The sequence below is a fragment of the Mesocricetus auratus genome, unplaced genomic scaffold (assembly GCF_017639785.1).
Source record: "Mesocricetus auratus isolate SY011 unplaced genomic scaffold, BCM_Maur_2.0 Super-Scaffold_100007, whole genome shotgun sequence".
Classification (NCBI taxonomy): Eukaryota; Metazoa; Chordata; class Mammalia; order Rodentia; family Cricetidae; genus Mesocricetus; species Mesocricetus auratus.
Genome location: NW_024429191.1, coordinates 28,107,412 through 28,130,660, shown reverse-complemented (window position 1 = coordinate 28,130,660; position 23,249 = coordinate 28,107,412).

Below are 23,249 nucleotides of genomic sequence, written 5' to 3'. Positions count from 1 at the left end.
CATCTTTGCATTTGCTGAAGACACTGTCCTTCAGCTGACAGCTGGCAAGTCATAACAGCTTTCAAGCCCCAGTGTCAGGAAGAGAACTTCAGGGTGTAGTTGTAAGGCTTCAGAGTAGTTCAGTTCCATGTGCTTTTAATGTCCTCATCATGATCTGGAACTGTGTCAGGCTGCAGAGACAATGAGCCAGTCACAGGGCTTGTCAACTAGGGTATCTTAATCTCCTCTTTTGTCCTATTGGTGAAGGAAGATCTCTCATCTCAGGTTGGAAGGATGTCTGAAAACATGGTGCAGCCACTGGGCAGATAAGAGCCATGGCAGTTCACTAGTCACATGACTCCTTAAGGAGCTAGAAATTGGAAGCAGGATGAACTACAGGATTCAGGAGAAGCAGGCTTTGTAGTAACAAAAGGGTGTGGAATTTTTGGTTTCATGGGAGGCTCTGATTGGCTTGTTTATATGGTACTTCACTTATGCAGAGGCTGGTGACTGTCCTCACTCTGCCTCGTTGAATAACATGTCTTATAATGCATCTGCCCAAGCTGCTCATGAAGTATACTACCCCTTTCCTTTTCTCTTTATTACCAATGCTTGTCTTCCTGTATGCACTCCTGTATTTCTCTCCCCTCCCGCCCCGTGCTATTCTCCCTGGATCAGCTGTTAGAATGAGATTCTTGAACCTAAAACACTATCAGAAATGCAGATTCTTGGGCTCCGGTCCAGAGCTACTGTATTCAAAAACTCAGAATGGAGCCTAACAGTCTGGGTTAGTTCTCTAGATTGTAAAGCCCAAGGACCACTGTGCTGAATGATTCCAAGTGTTTTTAGTGAACTTGACCCTTGTAAAGAGAAGCCTTTGTCTTTGAGAGAAGCCTTCCCGCCAGCCTGGTTCTAGAGCCGCATCAGTCCCAAATAAACACACAGGAGGCTATATTAATTATGAAGCTGTTGGCCTTGCTTGTTTCTTACTGGCTAACTCTGACTTAAGTAATTACCACATAATTGTTAATCTAAGTATGTCTCTTACCGGAGAAGTTTCCAGGCTTCCTACCCCATGGCGTTACATCTCGACTCTCCTGTGTTTCTCCTTCCCAGAGTCCTCCTGGACTCCTAGTCCCACCTATCTAGATTCCTATTGGCTCAACAGTGCTTTATTGGCATAATCACAGGACTTCCTCCACAGACCCTCTCCAAATTGTTTCCAGCAGACTCACCCTTTGTATCATCATTCCAGGCCTATGTCTTTCACATCCACACCATAGTTAAAGTCTCTTCAGGCCCTGCAGGCTTCTGCAGCCCATAGTATTCTAGTTATAGCATCTTTCACATCTCCTTGCCTTGGTTATGGGTGTGGCTAGCATTGGGTGTTCAACCCAGATGCTGACTGGATCTATTTGGAATCCTCCTTCTGATTCTCCCTTTGGCTTGAGTGAGTGAGCTGCCTAACTTCCTCTGCTTGGTCATTTACTTATTTGCATAAGGAATATGATAATTCCCAGCTCCGAGGTTCTGGTGAAACTGAAGTAATGTACCAAAGCCTTTGGTATTGCCTGGCATTTGGTGAATAACCAGCATGTTAGTAATGATTATTTACCTTCTAGACTATGAATCTCATCTTTGCCAACAGAAAGTAACCTTGGTGCTTCAGGTTCCTCACTGTGAAATGAGGATAGTAATACCATGTTAAAACAATTCTTATAAGGAATAAATGAGACTATGAATGCCAAGTGCTGTTATAAAGGAGTTATACAGTAAAGCACAATATTACCACTATCACCCATCAGAATTTGTGGAACATATTGGTGGTGCCATGTGGGACCCTCACTCAGGTATATCTGAGATGAAAATTGGTCATAAGAAATTGGGATCCACCAGCCCATAAGTAAACCCCATTTCCTTGTGTGACATGCCTTCAGGCCCTGCATTCTTGTCTTTTTTTAAATCCCTTCCCCTTTTCATGTCTCTTGTATCCATGGAGATGACTCCTGCTAGGTGAATCATTTTTGCTTATATTTTTAGCAATGAGCTCTGTTGTTTGATGTTAAGTAGGAGAGAAGAGTGCATGCACACTGCTTCTTCCCTGTGCTCTCTTCCCTACCCCATTTGGAGTTTGTGAGAGTTGCATTAGGAAAGAGACTCCCTGGTAAAGTGGAGATGTTGGTCCCCCATCAGGCACTCTTGAAATGCCTTGTTTATGTCTTGATATAGTGTTGGGGAGGCTGCATCTAACTGTCATTGTTTTTTAGAGAAATAAATTTTAGAGCAGCTTTTCTATGTCTCTGGGGATGAGTCTATGAAGTTAGCCTCCACTATTCAGGGTCCAGGGTTTCTCTCTGAGGGCTTAGCCTGTCTTATTACTATGATTATAATGTTTTTACTCTGCTGCATCCGCATGAAGGAAAGAGAAGGCTGGTGCGATTAGTCAAGTGTTATTATAAGTCGAGTTCAATAGTGTGTGTGGGGTTATTGATTGGTGCTGCTTGATAGTATCTTTACCAGACCTTATGAGATGGGCGACTTTATGCCCATTTGGAAGTAGAAAGACTGAGCCCCTAAGATGGTTTGAGAGGCCAAACAAGTTGTGGGGAGGACTGTGAAGGTGATCCTTTCTGATTTGTGCCTGTCTCCACGTTTCCAGTGTCCTCTGTCATTGAAGACTACTCAAGACAGACTATCAAGTCTCCTTTGCCTTCGGGCCTACTTTCTCCAACAGCAGCCATCTTTTAGTCTTCCCCCCCATAACGTCTCACTAAAACCAATCTGATCTTGTGTCTCTCTATTCACTTCATGCTAATAGAATAAATGAATTCTAGGTAGTATGCAAATATCTCAGTGTAAGCTATCTTGTGTGAAGCTATTCTCTCTGTTGAATGTTCTGAACTTTGGTTGTCACAGTGTACCCTAGCAGAGGTGAAAGTTGGCAGGGTGGAGATTCCAACTTGAAAGGGTGGATGTGGGCCATCAGTCACTATGCATCAGTGCAGGGATGCCATCTTTGTGTTCCAGCTTAGAATGTGGTGGCTTTAATCTATTTCTGAAATATGGCCCAGTCTAAGATACTGTTGTCAGGGCCACATGTATATTGTTTACAGTGGATGAGGACAAGAAACAATGGTAGGGAGGCTAGCATAGCAACTGTGTGGTTTAACTGGACACTGTGTGGGCCATTGGTCCTACCTGTAAGTGTTGATATTCTAGTATGACGATGTAGAGAGACCCAGATGGATGAGCTGGGAGCCCCTTCTCTCCTACTCCACTGGGGGACTGGAATACTGTCCTTCTCAGAGCTTCTGGGATGTACTTACTGATTTGGAAATGAACCACACTAAAAAACAATCAATGGCCAAATCCCCACCACTCATGCCAGTCCTTAATTGCTGATCCATATGGCCTTTTGGGTTTTACAACAGCCTGTCACCTGGATTTGACACAGGGGGAGTGGATATCTTCCAAGACTGGGGGAAGTCATGGCTTCCCTGTATGCTGGTTGCTTCTTATAGATTTCTATCTAGTTACTACAGATTACCAAGAGCTGCCCCACATGCAAGCTGCTAATGAGAGCACAACACTAGTATAGAGTCATTCAACTCCCTGAGCTGAGAGCCCAGGCTGAAATCCTCTTTGAGTTGTTATTTTACTGGTATGTGCTGGAGATTCTATGAAGGCACTTGTTTTAACTATCGCATCCCAGCCAGGTCTATCATGCAATTTTGGTCCTCAGAATTTTCAGTAAGCGAAATCTTAGGAGGATGCTGACAGTTGAAAGTTACTTTTATTTGCTGAATCCTGATTTGGCTGCAACTAGAGAAGAGCAATGACAACGCTAATATCACACCGACACGACAAAGTCCACTTGCACTGTTTGTACAAAAAGCTTATCACTGGGGTGCCTGAGTTAACTCTTATTTCCTCCATGAGGGTCCATCCACCAAGAGGCTCACTGGTTATTTGCCAGCCCAACTCTAGTGGGCTTCCTTCTGAGTAGTTCATATTTACTCATTTGTTTGAGTTTTCCCTCTCTTCCTCAAGATTGAGCACTCTAGTCAACAAACGTTTGCTCAGCTTCTGCTGTGGGTCACACACCATTCTTGGAGCTATGGATACAAATGACATCAGTTATAGTTCTCAGTCTTCACTGAACCCCTGGTGGTGAGACAAAGTAAATGAAAACAGGAGTATGTGAGGATGGAGGAAGTAAGATGGACTAGGAGACAGGACCTGACTGGGATGAGGCTGCCTGCCCGGTAGATAGTGCAGGTGGTCAGGGAGCTGAGATGAGCAGAGACTCAAGTGAAATGAGCACAAAGACTATCTGATTTTCTTGGCTTGCTTTGTGTCCCAGGCTTGTGTGAAACGAAGGAGTAAATGGAAGTAAAGGGCAGGCTCCAGGTCTGCAGCTTTTCTTGTGGCCCCCTCACTCTCTCAAAGTGGGCAGCTGACCCAGTTTACTCTGAGCATTTCCTGTTTCGTGGACATCAAAGTGACCTTCTGAGAGGGAAGGTGGTGGGGAATGGAGATTTGGGCTCATAGATGAATGGCTTACATTTTCTTACCATAGTCACCTACCAAACTCTTGCCTTAGTGGTCACATCTGTGAACTGGAAGTAGTGGTTTGACAAATGACTCTCATGTGCACTTGATTGTGATAGAAACAAATTGGTGAATTACCACGCAGGTATAGAGACATGTAGGTAACACCTCAGGACCCTGTGCTTGATGTTAGTTTTTAGACAATCCTCTTGGTACTGGAACTATTAGAAGACCCACGACGCTGATGAGAAAATGACAACTATGAATAGTTAAGTAACTTGATCAGGTCGATAAGTTAGTCAGCAGAAAGGTAAGTATTCAAATTCAGTGATGTCTGAATCCTATATCAGACATCTAGCATCCTTTTAGCTTTGTCTTCCCCTTTCAAATCATCTCCATGTTTTCTTACTTTCTACAGTTCAGAGATACTCCTCAAGTAGAACTCACTAGTCATGGCAGTTAATAATTTATTAATAACATTAATGAAGTGAAGCAAAACTGGAGTGATTTTTCTCCCTGGCATTATGCCCAAGCACTTTTCCAGCTTATTTGATTTGCTAAAGTAGGTATTTATGGCATGGGAAAGGCTCTCTCCCTGTGGTACATTCAGCAAGTGGAGGACAGATCATTTACCTTCTCACTGCTTAGAACCCTTTAAGGCTTTGAAAGGATCAAGAGCATCAAGCCTACTCTTTCCTCCCTTTGGCCAACTTTTCTAATGAATCTCTGATGAAAGGGTAGCACCCCCCAGATCTTCCTTTGTTTAAGTGTCAATGCTTGGTGAATGCTTGATTCTGGCCCCATTACTCTAAATATACGTTCAGTATTTAGGTAGGATATTTAACATTTAGCATATTCTAGCCAACTTGAGAGTTAGACCTCAAGGAGAAGACAGATGCTTACTCTGGACAAGGAAATTATTGGGCTTTTCAGATTCTTGGAGGTTGCCTTCTGGCAAGGATCAGGTTTATTCTGTATAGTTGTAGGGAACAGTGTGTTGACAAAAACTGTTGCTAGGAAAATTTCAGCTATTGCTAGCAAGAACTGGGCAATACTGACAGTCAACCAAGTATACAAGTTTGCTTCTAGTGGTGTGAGTATTCCTGTGATGACTGGAAGTACAGGTGACACGGGACTTGGTTGGATATAGAAGGTAGACACGTATAGAAAAGAGCTAGCCTTTAACAAGGTCTTGCTGGCTGCCATTTTACTACTTCTTAAAAAGTTATAGCAATCTCTCCCTCTTTCTGTCTCTGTCTCTCTATGCACATGATCATTTATAAGCATATACATATACTTTTGAATATACTATATAGGAAATTATGATTCACTTTTGAAAAAATTAAAGGTTTATTTATTGTTCAACAAATATGTTTAACCTGCCTTCTCAATGTTAGTTGCTGTACCTGACATGTGATTCAGAGATACATACCCAACACAGTGTTTATCCTATGGGTCTTGGTCTAGCATGGAGACTGAGGGAAAAACAGAACCTTAAAGTGACCCATGGTACATACAAGAACAACTGGGTTGGGATGTTATTCATAACAAGGAAGAGGGGCATTCCACCATGCTGTGGATGTGTGGGGAGAACACAAGCATTGGGAAAGATTTCTAGGCTAGATGGGTGTGGTGTGACCACTGAAGGTCATCTGAGGAGGCTGTACAGAGGGAAGACAATGTCAAAGTCATCAGAATTGGAACCACTAGAGATGAGGAGCCTGGGATTCAGGGAAGAAAAGAGTGATGTTCTGTATAGCTGGGTATAAAAGCCTCACCTCAGGAAGGGCCTTGTGTTCTATACTGAAAGGCATGACTTATGGGATCTCTGCAAATGTTAGAGTAGTAGACTTAGATGAGTTTGCTGCCATGTAAAATCACTCTGCTGATACTTTTTGAGTTGCTGTATTAATGTTACCTGGTTTTGATCAGATGCTGGCTGTGAGTTTGTGATCTCATTGACTGATAATCATGAACACAATACAACAACAAACAACAAAAACCAATAACAGCAACAATAAGCCTCTAGACTGAGAAGCTCAAGTAGAACCACTGCCTCAAGGACCTCCTGGTGGAGGTACTTGCTCCCATTGCTAGCCCCTGCCTTTCTAACAAGGCCACTATCAGCTCAGTGTTTTGTTAGGAGAGGCCATTTGGAACACTGGACTCAGACCTCAAAAGCAGGGACCTTCCTCAGAAGTTTTTCAGTTCTAAGCATATTTTAGATAGCTATTAGGTACACATGTGAATAGATTTTTTTTTACTTTGGTTTTTCTATTCCTTCTTGGGAAGGCATAGGAAAAAGACATATTCTAAATTTTATTTAAGGTATTTTTTTCTTAGGTCTCCAGTGTTTTATGTGGTTACAGTAGGAATGAAAAATTAATGGAAGAGTTTAGATAGATTGCAGATTTTCCAGGATCACTTGTGTAGGTGGACTCCTTGACTGGTGTAGAGATTTTCCAGGATCACTTTTGTAGTTGACTGGTGTACCCACATCTCTGTTGACACCAAGAGTCGGGGGTGGGGGTGGGGAAGGGTGTGATAGAAATTCTCTGTTTATTTCACTTATCAGTAAGTAACATACTTGTTACAGGTAAATAAGCATGATAAAGGATCAAGTCTCTCAGTTTCCTCCTGCCTTTTGGAGGTGTTTTGTCATGTTGCTAGGTTACCAGGCTGAAAGATTCTACTTTAGAGGAAGGCAGGTTTTTTAAAACATCCAATGAATATCTTCCCTCAAAACTTCTTCACAGTTTGGAAAAGGTTTTCAGTTTGCAGAAGAATGTGAATGAATGGAGAAAGGACCCTCAAAGTCTTAGAGACAAACTCTACAGATATAGTAGAAGCATCCCAAGCACTATGTATTATAAAAGCTGAAATGGATCGCCAATAACTGGTCAGGTTAGGGGCTCTGAGTGTTTAATTAATGGCTTGCTAACCTCCCAGAGTAGATTAGAATAAAGAGATGGCATGCACATGCTTGCTTGAAGAATGCATGGTGATCCCTCAGGCCCCGTAGGGCTTCTTGCCTCTTCTCTCCTGGGTGAATTCTGCTGAGCTATTTGGAAACCCTACAAGATCCATTCATATGATTATCCATAGCAAGTGATTGTCAAGCTGCATGCTAGGGGGCTGCACCGATCTGGTCTATATCCTCATGGGGGTCACATCCTGATCTTGTTAGCACTGCTATCTTCTGCTTAGCAGAATTCCCCCATGACAGATACCTAGGTTATGTTGTGAAAGGACACAGCAACTGGGAAGTCCACAGGTAGAGCTGGGGTCAGTCATAACTCAACTCAGTGGCTGAAATGAGTTTAGGGAGCTGTCTCTCACCCTTTACTTTTTGGCTTTGCTTTCCTTGGGAGCTCATTCTATCACAGTACAAATAGGATTCCTCTATGTAGGTAGGCACAGGATTGCTAACAGATCAACTAATTCCGGTTTGAGACTTACATAGAAGAAGATGAACATGGCCTTTAAATTTTTTTTTGTTGTTGATTGTTTTGTTTTTCAATATAGGGTTTCTCTGTGCAACTTTGGAGCCTGTCCTGGTACTTGCTCTGTAGGCCATGCTGCCTGCCTCTGTCTCCTGAGTGCTGAGATTAAAGGCATGTGCCCCCACTGCCCAGCTTGAACAAGTCCTTTTAAAATGCCTACTCATTAGACTTAGAGAAAGACTGATTGGTTCTGTTTGGATCATGTGCTCATCTCTGAACAGTGAGAGGCCAGGCTGATTGCTTGAGCTGGGATGTGATGAATGCCTGGAGCAGCTGAGATCCTGGCAGGGCTAGAAGCTGCAGAGAGAAATTAATGGACTACACTACAACTTGAAACAGGTTACCTGAATTACTCAATTCAGAAGCTTCCAGAATCCTTTAAACTTTGTTCTTGGTAGACCTACATAGCACTTGCTAGACACAGTCTGCCGGTTACTCTTTTTTTCTTCCCACTCAAGTTAATTCTCAGGAGCAGGACCTTTTAACTTACCAGAGGAGGAAAAGTAGTTGTATTTTTTCCTGCTATAAGTTCCAGCCTAAATGTCATCATTGCAATATGCTTCATCAATTAATAACAGAACTAATAAAGGCTAATAAAGCTACCCTGCATGATGAATCAAGGTCATTTTCACATGCCCCATCAACAAATAGTCCCTAAACTTCAGTGTTATGTCACAAACATGGGAGCCACAGGGCATACAAATCCTGTTAGAAGATGTGGCCTCTTTTCTTTAGTGAGCTCATAATCAATTAAGAGAAAAGATGCACACAGAAGTTGAACACAGGTAGGTATGACAAAAATAACTTGAGTATGAAACAGCCGCACAATAAAGCGCACTAAATTAGTATTACTATCATCAAACAGATCCTTAAAGAACAGGGCCACTGGGACTGTTTTTGAAGAATTTCTGTGTCCTACTCTGGCTAATGTTCTGCCTAGAAACTTAAGATGGGTCTTAAAGGATGAACTGGAGAGGTTACCTGCTGAAGATGGAATTCCTCCCTAGCTGCCTTCTGAGCTAATACTCTAACATAATGCAACTGCCTCTTACTAGTAAGAAAGGCAACTCAGGAGACTTAAAAAAAATCTGACCTCTTCTAAGTATGTGAGGAGGGAATTTACAAATGTTGAACACTAGAGAGATATTAATATAATGCACAGCATAAATGCTTGATATCCAAACAATTGTGGGGGGTCACAATTTTAGTATTTGAGGTTGATATTAACTAGAAAATAAATTAGGGTTGCCATAGTTACTACCTATAAGGACAATGGACATGCATGTATACATGGCAGTTGACTAGTTAGAAAGTACTGAACTGCCTCACTGTGATTTCTAATCATTCAAAAGCAAGGAACTAGTCTCAGATCGAGGCATCTAAGGATAATTGCTACCCTTTTGCATTTGTGACTTTTTTTCTGCAAAAAAATCCCACATTTTCAAAATCAGATTGTGATGTTTTTGGATAGGCAGAAATTTTTACCACATCTTCCTGAAGTGGGGACTCAATTGTGTTTGGAAAACCTATCCCCTTAAGGTATATTATGATGGAGCAGTGGGATTCAGTTGAGTTAAGTGGTTTCTCCTGTGGCTAAGGAGTGGCCCTGATCATGGGAGTTGCCACTATGCCTGATGTCTTCTGTTTGTAAGGAGTAAACTGCTGTCCTGTTCAATTTAAATATATGTTGAGCCTCTTGAGAGGTTTTTCAGGGCAAAGAACATTTCAGTGAAAGCTCCCTGTTTCATTCAGAATGATGACCAGCAGATAACTTAGTTATTTTGTAAATATTTCCTTCAAATTGAAAAAATTCTCCCCTAGAAGGCAAAGGGAGGCTTATAAGACACAGGAAGCTCATGAACCTTAAAAGTCATGGGAAGGTCACCACTGAGGATATAGAGATAGTAAATGTTTGCCATGGAAGAGGAAACACTTCAGTGGAGCTGCCTGCAAGCTGTGCAGGGAGCTTTATAGGTGTTGCTTTCATGAGTTATCACCCATGCTGGGTGGGCTTTAAGTTTTTGGTGATGTTTCCCATGATTCTTATGTAATGCTCCCAAACTAATTGGTTCGCCAGGCTGAGCTTACATGTAATTTTTTTTGTCTGTCATCAATGCTTTGTTTGAATGCTGAGACTTTTGTTACATCTTACCAGGAAAGCTCACACACATCCAGAGAAACAATGTTCAGTGGAGAAGACTCCAAAAGGACTCCACCTGTCAAGTTAATCCAAAGATCTGCTGCTTCAGTAATGAGAAATATGTCTCAAATGGTAAACAGTGTCATGTCTTTGAGACTTTGTTTCTTCAAATGGATTATTCATTTCCATCTGATGGGCATCAACAAATCACTATTAGAGTAATCAAAGTTGTACCAACTTATCCCCAAGAGTCTTTGGTACTGTAATCCACATGTCTATTGGGACATTATTCTCCTAATCATTTTCTTGATGATGAAAAACATGCAGAGTAGTTGGAATAACTTGCTGATGGTCACATAGATCATAATAAGCAAAATCAGTCTGAGCATTGAGTAGGTTTTGGTACCAAGATGTGAAGTCAGTAGAAAGACCTTCTACCACCTTCCCTATTCTGTTCAGTCCCCTTGTTGCCACGACTGGCTCTTAACAACAGTACTGGTTTAAGATGAAGGACAATAACTGTCTTCTCTTTCCTTTTTGCTAGAGTTATAATAATTATGCATAGTTATAGGGCATAGTATGAGAGTTTGATACACGTGTACATTATATAATGACCACATCTGGGTATTAGCATTCCATGCTTATAAGTACTTAGAGTAATTTTGTGTTTGGAATTTTGTCTGCCTGTTCTCATCACCCTGCTGTGATGAAAGATGTTAGGACTTATTCCTCCTTCTGACTCAATTCTGGTATCTGTTATCCCAACTTGCCTCTACTCTTGAGTCCTTCCTAGCTTCTAGTGACTGCTCTTCTCTTCACTTTCACTATATCAAGTCTATTTTGGTTCCACTGATGAGTGAGATCATGCAATATATATTTTAGTGTGAATGGCTTATTTTATTTAATAGGATGCTCTCTCGTCCCATCCATGTTTGGGGCTACTTTCCCTACAGGCTTTAGATCTCATTATAGCTTTGTTTGGCTGAGATAAACAGCAGGGTTTTCTGCAGAGGAATCTGTCAAAGGGGAGTTTGTTTCTGAGGAATTAATTGGAGTTCTTATAACAGCCCCCTGACACTGACCTGGGCACTGTACTCATCTCCAGTAGATTAGGGTTAATCGGGTAAGCAGGGTGACAAAGTAGCCTCTGCAGAGTGAATTTATTAACTTCTCCAAGATGAAAGGGGTGGGAGAAGGCCAGGATACTTGGATTTATTTTGAGATATTTAGAGTAGAAAGCTCAATGGTTGATGGTTTGCAACCCTGATCTAAATAGAAAGATTAATGATTTCTCTGGGCTTCATGAAAGGTTAGGATTAGAATATATTTTGTCTTCATTTCTAACAGGCTTGTTGAGGTGAACTTGAAATACAGAGAGATACACATTTAGCTGGATATGGTGGCATGCCTTAGTAATCCTAGGACTGTAGAGACATGAGAGAGGTGATCTCAAGTAAGAGGCCCAGTCACTATGTGGAGAGTGAGCTTTAACCGTCAACTTAATTAGATCCAGGGTTGCTTGGGAAAGAGTACTAGTGAAGAATTATTTAGATCAGACTGCTGTAGGCATGACTATGGGAGACTGGCTTGGTTATTAATTGATGTGGGAAGATCCACTGTGACTGTGGGAGGCTCCATTTTAATGAACTGGGCCCTACACTGACTATGGGTGTTCTATGACTAGTTGCTTGAGTTCTTGCCCTTACTTCCCCATAATGATAAGTTGCTTTTTGTCAGAGTGTTTTTTTTTAATCTATCACAGCAGCAGCAATGAAACTAGAACAGAAAGTTAGATGCCAGGCTGTGCAACACTATAAGACCATGTCTCCAAAATTATAAAACAAAACAAAACAATGGTCTATAGATTTAATGGCTGGGGGGGGGGGGGGGAGGGTGTCCTATGGAAATTCCCAAACAACCCAGGCTGTTGTTAAGACAAAGGGTTGCTTGTTGCTCTCTGCAAACTGACAGTGGGGCCCCACTGCCAAGGACAACACCAACACAACTCATTGAACATGGAGAAGTTGAGCGGGTGCCTACATGGAACCTTCACCCCTACATTCTAGTCTCTTTTGTGTGGGATGGTACTCTGAAGGCTACTGAAAGAGAAACATGGACATCAACTTATAGTGAGTCTTTCTCTGTACTGTCAGCTCCCAAATAATGACACTAATGTTTATTATTAATTATGAAAGTTTGGCCTTAGCTTAGGATTCTCCCACAGGTTCTTATAACTTAAATTAACCTATTTCTTTTAATCTATGTTCTGTACCATGGCTCGTTAAGATCTCTCCATACGGCTCATGCTACTTTTCTCCAAGCCTGGTTGGTGACCCCACCTTTCTTCTTTCCAAAGTCTTCTCTGTCCCCAGAAGTTCTGTCTAATCTCTTCCTGCCCAGCTATTGGCCATTAAGCTCCTTATTAAACCAATCACAGTGACACATCTTCACACAGTATAAAGGAATATTCCATTAACATTTCCTCCTTTTTGTCTAAATAAAAAGGAAAGGTTTTAACTCTATTGTAATAAATTATAAACAATAAGAACAATCATCAGGTAAGAATTACATTCACAATGTCCAGTCCATTTGTATTTGGCATATTTGGAGAAAATACTTAATTATATATCTTATTTTGATGAACTTAAGGTTTTATTCCTAAGCTATCTTTTTAGACCTCAAAACATTTTCTTAAACATTTTAAGCTTTTATGAAGATGTATTGCTGTTATTGGTATAAGAAAAAGATGAACAGCCAATAGGTAGGTGGGAGGTATAGGTGGAACTTCTAGTCAAAGAGAGAATTCTGGGAAGAGGAAAGTCAGAGTTGCCAGCTGGACACAGAGGAAGCAGGGTATGCAGGAGTAGAGGGAAAGGCCATAAGTAATGTGGTAGCACACAGATGAATAGGAATGGGTTAATTTAAATAATAAGAGCTAGTTAGAAACAAGCCTAAATTAAGGTCAAGCCTTCATAATTAATAAGTAGTCTCTCTGTATCATTATTTGGGAGCTGGCTGGCAAGACAGAGGAAGATACGTTATACCAAGCAAGCCACAAATCTTCTGATTTACAATCTTTCCTGCCTGCAAAATATGCTAGGGTAATGGTGGCACGGAATTTGTGGGAGTAGCCAACCATTATCTTTTTTGACTTTAAACGACTCCATGAGAAGGAGCCAATGCCTAATACTGCCTAGGTAACCAAGAACCAGAGACTAGATCACAATGGGATGAATTTGAACATACAGAAAACACTAGTGATATACCATCACCAAAACTGAGGTAATAGATGTGCTAAACAATTCTGAACCAATGTTTCCTAGTATCTTATTTATATGGTAAGAGCACAAAATACTCTTAAGAAATTTACAGTTAGCAATACTGCACACCTCATCATTTATTAAGTAGTTGGAAGTTTATGGATTTATGACTTGTGTTACAATTTTTGTTTTGATTCTGTGTTTCTTTTCATTTTCTTTCATAATTCTTCTCTTATAACAAAATCTCCCAAGTGTGTGTTTGCTCTTTCCCAGTTGGTGTGCTTTGAAGAATCAGATTTCCAGCATCTGGAAGGCTTTGCTTGATGTAACCCCTGATAGTGTGTACCTTCTGTTTTCCCTTTCAAAACTATTGTCCCATTCATTCTTGTTATTTACTTTTCTACAGGTCAACTTAGGCTACCTGGAGATGGTTTTGAAATCAAGCAAGACTGTCGCGGTGTTCTTGTCCTGCCAGGTCCCGCCACTTAAGCCCCAAATGAACACACAAAGACTCTATATTGATTATTAAACTGTCGGCTGATGGCTAGGGCTTCTTATTGGCTAACTTTGTCTTAATTATTAACCCTTAACTGCCAATCTAAGTATTTCTACATGGCTTTATCTTACTGGAGAGCTCCTGGTTCCTCCATGATGTCTCCTTCTGGCGCTTCTCTACATACCTTTCCTAGAATTCTCCTAGTCTCCCAGGCCCACCTATCTTCCTTCCTCTATCGGCCAAATGGCTTTATTCATCAATCAATAAGAGAAACATCTGTTCAGAAGGACAGCCCCCATCGAAAGACACTTATAGAAGTTCAGCAGTAGATTTGAATGCCAGTCTGCCCACTTTTTTGACTATGCAAATATATGCAAGTTATAGATAGACTCTGTCTTACAATGGTTTAATTCAAATTTTTTTCTTTTTTAAACTCTGATGATATAAAAGTCATCTGCATTCAGCAGAAACTCTACTTTGAGTTCGATCCTTTTTAGGCTTGTCGTAAGTTCTCATTAATCTTTAGTCACATTTAATTGTGAGGGAAAATAATGAATCCCCATGATGTGCTGTTGCTAAATCTACAGTGCATGGTGTGTTAGATGTCTTAAGCACATTTTGAACTTACAGTGAGTTTATCAGAACATAACCTCATCATAAGACAAGGAGCACTGTGCTTGGCACTTTTGAGAAGGGATATCCTTTTTGGTAAGAGGGTAATCTTAGCTAGTACGGGGCTATAGGGAGGATTAGACTAGGGCCCAAGGATTATGCCTACAACACAGAAGGTGCTTCATACTTGTTTGTTTCTTCTTCATCTTTAGAGAAAAGGAAGGAAGGACCCCCATGGCAGGAGTGAGCAGGAGTCCTGACTATGGCCAATTGTGAACACTAGACACACAGAATGGACACAAGGTAGTCTCTAATGTTCTCCCTTTGTGGGCACCCTTCAATCTCTTGGTTGTCTGTATGTGCTTTGCCACTTCAGCTGTGGATAATGGGACCCAGACATCACATTATCTTCTCATAGCATGGTTGAGCTTCTCTACCTTGTATGGCTTGTTGAGATGTGGCCACCACTGTCTCTTTTCATGCCTCTTCTCTGCATCTTTTCCCTCCATAAAACCTCTTTCTTTTCCCACACTGCAGGTGCTTTGTGGATAAATGCTCACCAAGGTCCACTTTGATGTTCCTTTGCTTCACCCCAATGTGACCTTCACCTTGCATCAAAAAATGATTAGCTGGTGTCATGAATGATGGATTCTAGATGGATTTGATGTGAGTTTTTATATCTTAAAACTTTCATAGTACATGACTTATTTTACAAATTTTGTTATTTAAATTTTAAAATTATATTTATTATTTGTGTATATATATCATTACTTATTTACTTAATTGATTTATTATGTATGTATGTGTGTGTATGTATGTATGTATTATGTATGTATACAAGTATGTGTGCAGATGTGTGGTGTGTGGATGTGTGTATGCACATGTGTATGTACATCATGTCATGTATTAAAAATCAACTTTTAGGAATTAGTTCTCTCCTTCCATGTAAGCCCCAGGAATTTAACTGTCTTAGTTACTTTTCTATTGCTGTGAAGATATACCACAACCAAACGAACTTATGAATGAGTTTATTGGAGTCCATGTTCAGAGGGTTGCAGTCTATGATCATCATGGTAGGGATCATGGGAGCAGACAGGTAGACATGATGCTGGAGAGAGAGGAAAGCTGACATCTGACTTACAAGTATGAGAGAGAAGAGAGAGAGAGAGAGAGAGAGAGAGAGAGAGAGAGAGAGAGAGAGAGAGAGAGAGAGAGAGAGAGAGACTAATTGGGATTGACATGAACTTTTGAAACCTTAAATCTCATCCACAGTGACACACCTCCTTTAACAAGGCAAATCTTTCCCAAACATTTCCACCAACTGTGGAGCAAGCATTTAAATACATGAGCTTATGGGGTCCATTCTCATTCTAAACACAGCACTAACTCAGTTAGTTCATCAGGCTTGTGTGGCAAGTTGTTTTTGTCTGCTGAGACATCTTTCTGGCCCCAAATCTTTGTTCTTTAGTGTGATGTTTCTGAATCTCTACAGGCTGTGTCTTATAGATACTTTTTCACCCATTTAGAACATCATAGTGCATTATTCACCACATGGACACAGCTCTTCAGCAGTTGTTTTATTCTTGCTGAATTCTTTATTGCTATCAACAGGGTCATGCTAAATCCCATCTAATTCTGGTTCAAATATCTTTTACATATTTTTTAACCACTTGGATTTTTCTCTTTATATAATATTCAAGATTCTTCTCTAAATTATAGTTGAATGCCCATCTTCACTTATTTATCTGCAGAAGATCTTTACATATCATGCGTAGTAGTTACTGGTTGTTACCTGTTACCATCAGTGTCTCCACATTTGTGTTTTGTCTTTCCATTCCACTGATGGTGCTTACTGAGAGTGCTCAGCTCCAATGCACTTTAGTTTGTAAGAACTGAGGAAATAGAAGCTGTCTTAGTGTCGTGTTGCTGTGAAGACACACCATGACCACAGCAACTTTTATAAAGGAAAACATTTAATTAGTGTTGGTTTATAGTGTTCAAGGTTTAGTCCATTATCAGCATGATGGGAAGCAAGGCAGCATGCTGGCAGACTTGGTGCTGGAGAGGTAGCTGAGAGTTCTACATCTGGATCTGAAGGAAGCAGGAAGAGAGTGCACCACAGTGTCTGGCTTGAGCATCTGAAATCTCAAATCCCACCTCTAGTGACATACTTCCTCCAACAAAGCCACATCTCTTAATTCCCATCAAGTAGCACCACTCCCTAATGACCAAGCGTTCAAATATATGTGCTAGTGGGGGCCATTCCTATAAATAAACCACCATAGAAGCCTGACATCTGTGTCTTAAATAAGTTTGTTTCTTTCCCTAGTTAGTGTATGATAAAAATTTAAATCCAGTTGTAAGTGAAAAAATGAATTTTTTTTGCTACCAGATTGAACTGCCTCCTCACAATAGGTCTACTGTGTCCATTAGCTTTTACTGCTGATACAAAACACTTTAGATGGATCACTTTACAGAGGCAGGACTTAGTATGCTCAGGGTTTCAGAGGTTCTGTCCATGGTTGGCTACCTCTATTGTGGTGACTGTGGCAAGGCAGAGCATCATGACAGAGGGATCATGTGACAGAGGAGGCAGCTCACTTTATAGTGGTCATGAAACAGAGAGAACAATGAAGGAGCCCACAATGAGGGAAATCCTTCTAGGTCACACTCTTCCTGGTTTATTTTCCCTAAGCCTCACCTTCTATTGCCATGCCCATACTATCATCACTTATTGTTCCATGAGGGACTGACATGTTTGATGGACTACATTGTGGTCCCCAGGATCCAGTCACTTTTCAAAAGACAATAAGCTAACAATCAAGCTTCCCATCCCATGAGCCTCCAGAAGCCACGGCAGATCCAAAGCATACTATCTAGAGATGGTCAGATACAGAATAGAAGTTACCAGAAGCTTTGTTAAATTGTGTCTTTAAAAGTCAATTCAAGGGCACTTTATTCTCTGTCCATGCCAATGTGGTTGTCCAAATAAAATAGGGAGTCTTTATGACAGTAGAATTTAGGCAAACTCTTTTCTATCTCTTCTATTGTCTAACTCTTTCATTTTCCCATGGCAGGGGGATTTCTGTTAAAGCTCTGTTTATATAGCTCATAAAGAAACAATTTCAACAAAATCCAGTTAGAATCACTTGTGTGTCTCTGTGTCTGTTTGTAATCCTGGCTGATAACACCCCAGATAAAGAAAAACCAGGTTGTCTTTCTAAATGAGCACACAGAGATTTGGGCATCTGCTCCTTCTCAACTAAGCATATTTTCAGTGTCATAAAACATTTGATACTGCACGGGTGAATAGAAATACAAAGGGATTAGAAGTGCAGTGTTCATTGAGTTTCTGCTTAATCACAGGGAGTGAGAATGCTTTGTTTAAATTCCTGATTAGGCATGTTGGGTATGGACAGCAACACTCTGATCTTATTAGCCCAAGTGATAATGTTCACTCATTACCCCTTTCCCAAAGCCAGGGGTTCATTCATTACTTACATGAATGAACCTTTCTCTCATCCTCAGTGTCAGTGAAAAATGAACTTGAGAGGAAGTGATGGAGGTAGTGAAGCTGGGGAGGAGGAAGAGGCACAATTAGAAAGTCACAGATCCAGCCGGTATGTGGCATGCGGAGACAGTCACTTCTTCCCGTGACATTTTACCCATGGCATAGGATGGCAGAGGACAGTTTTTCTGCTATTGTTAGTTTTTCTTGACCAGTTCACATAAAAATAAAACAGCCTAATAGTCAATGATATATCTGGGATTTGGGGGTGATACTTATATGAATGCCCCTCAGTGTGGGGGCACCCTGACCTGTTCTACTTATCCTCTAACCTTACTTTTTGTGGTTGCTAATCTTGATTGTCAACCCAACACACCTGGGAAGAAGGAGCCTCATTTGGGGGATTGTTTCTATCAGATTGGCCTGTCACCTTATTCTATTGCTGATTGACTTTGGGAGTGCCTAGCCCACTGTGGGTGGTGCCATTCCCTAGGCAGGTGGGCCTGGGCTGTATTAGAAACAACTTAAGCAAGCCAGAGGAAGTGAACCAGTTAGCACTATTCTCTGTGGTCTCTGCTTTAGTTCCTGCCTCCAGATTCCGGCATTTGAGGTCCTGCTCCAATTTCGTGATGGACTGTGACACGGGAAATGTAAGCTAAAGCAAATCCTTTCTCCTTTAAGCTGCTCCTGTCATGGTGTTTCAGAACAATGGAAATCAAGCTAACACATGATTGCACAGACATGTGAAATTGGAGACTTATTATTCTATGTGAGAAAGGCTGTGTGGGGTGAATGAATGTAGAAAGAGGAACAGAAATCATCTGTCCTCCTACATATGAAGACACGTAGGGAGTTTACACAAATTCTTTCAGCACAGTGGTGTTCTGACTTCAAGAATGATTTTCTAAGCTGGTTTTCTACCAACTCTCTATACAGACTTAGGCTTCTCTCAGAGAAATTTTCATTTCATTACAAAGGAAATCAGAGCTCCTAGGATGGAAGCCCTATGCCTGGGTCAGACTCCCAAATGTTCTATTGTGTGTAACACATGAGGAGGGGGTGTATTAGCAACTCCTTCCAGAGCAACCTAACATCTCCATTAGAATTAAGTGCACATCTGCAGAGCCACGACTCTCAGACTAGAAATCTATACTACAAAAATATTTACATAAAATGCAAATAAGCAGCCACACCATCTATATCATTAGGTATCATATGGGATACCTGTTTACATCTTGTCATCATCTACATCATCACATATGTCTCTAGAGAAATTGTTATGGCAGATGCTTTATTATGTAAATTTTTATTACTTGTGTGTGTGTGTGTGTGTGTGTGTGTGTGTGTTCAGAAGACAATCTGGAAGAGTCAGTTCTTTTTTTCCACTGTTTGTTCCACGTGTGGAATTCAGGTTGTCAGCTGTATCATTGCATCCTAGTTTTAATTTTTAATAAAAAGAAAAAAGTAGAAACAGCTCTAATACCATTAAGTAGGTATTTATTAGCCGAACAGTGGTGCATCTCTGTAGAGGAATATTACGCAGCTACTAAAAAGAATGGCAAAGATTTGAAGCAGTGTAAGAAGGGCTGCATGCAGTGAAGCACTCTCTCTCTGTGTACATGTTTCATGTCAGCATGTCAGCCAATGGCTCTTTGTGTTTATCTCCGTGAGAGGGTTAGAAATGGAAACAGGAAAGGGAAGCAGGCGAACCTTTTTATATTTTACAAGGTATATGTTTTGGCACTATTTGAAAATCTTGCAATGAGCTGTTTACTTTGGCAATCAACAAAAGGGAAAGGGTTGAAGCTCTTGCTGTACAGGGCTGTGAAAGACAGGGGTACTACTCTGTGCGCTACCTGATGGGCTGTTCCAATTGCAAAGCAGCTGGAAAACATTGCCCTCAGCATACTGAGTGGCTCTGGTTACAGGGACTGTTGAAATACAGTATTTCACAACAGTTAGATAAAATCCTTAGCAGAGTTTCACCCATTGATGATAGAAGACAATGTGTACTAGACACTACTGCAGGCAGGTGCAATCCTGCTGCTGTATTTGCACTTTAGATCCTTCATTTATCTTCCTGTGTTAGTCTCTGCAAGTCCACTACAGAGCAACAGGGCATGGGCTTGGTGTCTTTTTGATTAGGCAACTTACACACACCTTGTTGTAGGTCTATCCTTCTTAATCTTCTTGCTCATCACATTGCTCCTTTTTTACCTCTGTGTACATGTTTCATGTCAGCATGTAAGCCAATGGCAGAGGATCAAATCCATCACTTTGCCCAAGCTAGACCAGCACTCCGCTGCTGAGCCATGTCCAAGAATCATATTATTAGTCCTTCTTTGGTTCTTTCCTGGTTCCATTTTGTTCTCTATTCACTCAAAAAAAATCTTGACCAAGTCTGTGCATTCACTGACTTGGGTGTAGTGGGAAATGAAGTAACAGTAGTATTTCTGTTCCAAGGAGTTAGTTCATATCCATAGAATCACAAAAGTCATATATGATAAGGAAGAGGGCTTGTGAGCTAGAATGGAATAGTTGGACAACTGGAAAGAGTTTAGTTCTGCCCCACATTACATAAGGACCTCAGACAAGTTACTACTGCCAAGCCGTGTTTTCATCTGTAATTTGGAAATAATCATGTATAGATACCAAGAATAGCATCATAAGTCCAGGCATGTGTGCCTTTCCTCATCTCTTTGACTTCTTTTCTTTGTCTCATATTTTTATTTAAAACAATGAAGTAGAAAGAAGTGGAAGATGACACAGGGATGGGAAAGCTATGTGGAGATGTGAGGAAAGACCTGTGATATTAAGCATGTCTTTGGAGAGTGAAGAGGAGAGTTTTTCTTAGTGAAGATGGGAGGCCACAGGTAGAAAAGGCACTGTAGAAAGACTGAAGGGAAGGCTCAAAGCCACGAGGGTAAGAAGGGAGACAATTCTTGCTTGGTGCCTTATCTGTGAAATGGGTGGAATTCTCTCCATCTTACCTTGCCTTTTTTGGCAGGAGCTCCATTATTCCATTTACTTTATGTGTTTGGGCTCCCAGAAAGTACTTTGATATTATCTCTTGCCAATTTAACATTGACAGAGCCTACTCTATTCCTTTTCACCACTGTGGAATGAAAGTTGCATTTTCATTTATACAGGTTTCAGTCTTTCTAGAGCAGGAAAACAAAGTTTTTTCCTTTGTTCCCCTTTACCCAGGGAAGAGACTTCCTCACCCACTGAATACTGTTGCCTAGACAACTACCTAGACTGCTGCAGGGATGAACTGGAATCTGACTCTGAACTTCCAAGCTCAGGAGAAACCATTTCTTACAGACAAGTCTCCAAAGGAAAAGACACATGTGTAAGAATTGTACTGAATAATGACCAAAAATCAACCTCCTCTTTAGTTACAAGAAGAGGCATACTAACAAGAAGAGGCAGGTGAGATTCACAAGGCAGCTAATGTTATTCATTGTGACTCACTTCATTTCTAATATTTCACCATCCATCACTCACCATTGACAGTACTTCCCTTTTTCAGAATCTAGTTTTATGGTTAAGGGTCAGCATCACTTATGGAGTCCCCATTGTGATTTATTCTTTTTTATTTAAATTAGCAACAAGCTCCTTCTCCCTCCTCCTCTCCCACCCCCTACAGTCCCCCACCCAATCCCCACTCCATTCCCCAGGGAGGGTGAGGCCCTCCATGGGGGATATTCAGAGTCTGTCATTTCATTCCCTTCCCCAAGAGTCTGGGTTGACAGAGCATCCCTCATTGTGGGAGAGGCACCCAAAGTGCATTTGTATGCCAGGGATAAATACTGATCTACTGCCCAAAGCTGCATAGATTATCCAGGCCTCCTCGCTGACACCCACATTCAGGGTGTCTGGATCAGTCTCATGCTGGCCTCTCAGCCATTGGTCAGGGTCCAAGAGCACTCCTTTGTTCAGGTAAGCTGTTTCTGTGGGTTTCACCAGCTCAATCATTCCTCCCTCTCTGTCAGTGGGTTCCAGGAGTTCAGTTCAATGTTTAGCTGTGGGTGTCTGCCTCTGCTTCCATCAGTCACTGGATAAAGGTTCTAGGATGACATATAAGGCAGTCGTCAAACTCATTATCAGGGATGGACATTTACGTAGTCTTTCCATTATTGCTTAGTTTTCCAGTTGGTGTCATCTTTGTAGATCTCTGAAAATCTCACTAGTGCCAGATCTCTCCTCAAATCTATAATGACTCCCTCTATTATGGTATCTCTCATCCTGCTGTCCTCTATTTTTCCCCCCGACTTATTCTAAGAAGACAGAAGACACACAGTTACATCGCTAGCCAAGGACTGAAGTCCAGTTGATTGATGTCTATGATGAAATCGTGGTGTTCAGAGGTAGGGGGAGTACAGGCTGCCTCTGCCATTTTTCTTTGTTCCTTTTGTGCCTTAGTTTTCTGTCATGAAGATAGAGATAGAAGAACAGTGTAATCAGGGGCTCTTTATGAGAATTGAAGGTGCTAATGGTCTGAGCACACTTCACAGTGCTGGGACTATTGTTAGGCACTCACTAGGAATGAGCTGGGTTTCTCATTAAAAAATGCCAACCTTTGACCAAATTTTAAGACCTGGAAGCAATTGTGGAAAATATGCAACTGTCAGTTATTCTAAGAAATGGAGGGAATAGAGCATGGAATTTTAAATAATGCTGACCATGAATCCTAAATGATTACTTCATTCACTTAACACATAGCTTCTGGGTGCTACATATACAAACATACTGCCACCTGAATGGTGGTGTCCCCTGAAATCATTGGAATGAAGTGCCCAGTGTGATAGCATGAAGAGTTGGTGGGTTTGATGAGTGGTTAAGGCATGAGGTCTCCTTTCTCCTGTATAGGCTTCATGTGTTTATGAAAAGGGTTTAAGTGAACTCTGTTGTCCCTCCCTTCCACTGTGTAATGACACAGCAGCAGGGTCTTTTGATAAACAGAAAGCAAGCTATCACCAGACATTGCTCTCCTGGAAGCTTGCCCCTGGACTCCTCAGGCTGCAGAGCTATTAGCAACAAATTTCTGTTGGTAAGTTATCCAGTCTAAAGTGTTTTATTCCAATGACTCAGATAGAGTAGACATCACTCTACAAGGCTCTAGAGTTGTGTGAATTCTAAAGCAAGGTCTTCATTCCATGTGCTATCTATGATTTTGGGAATTTTACTTGCCCTTCTG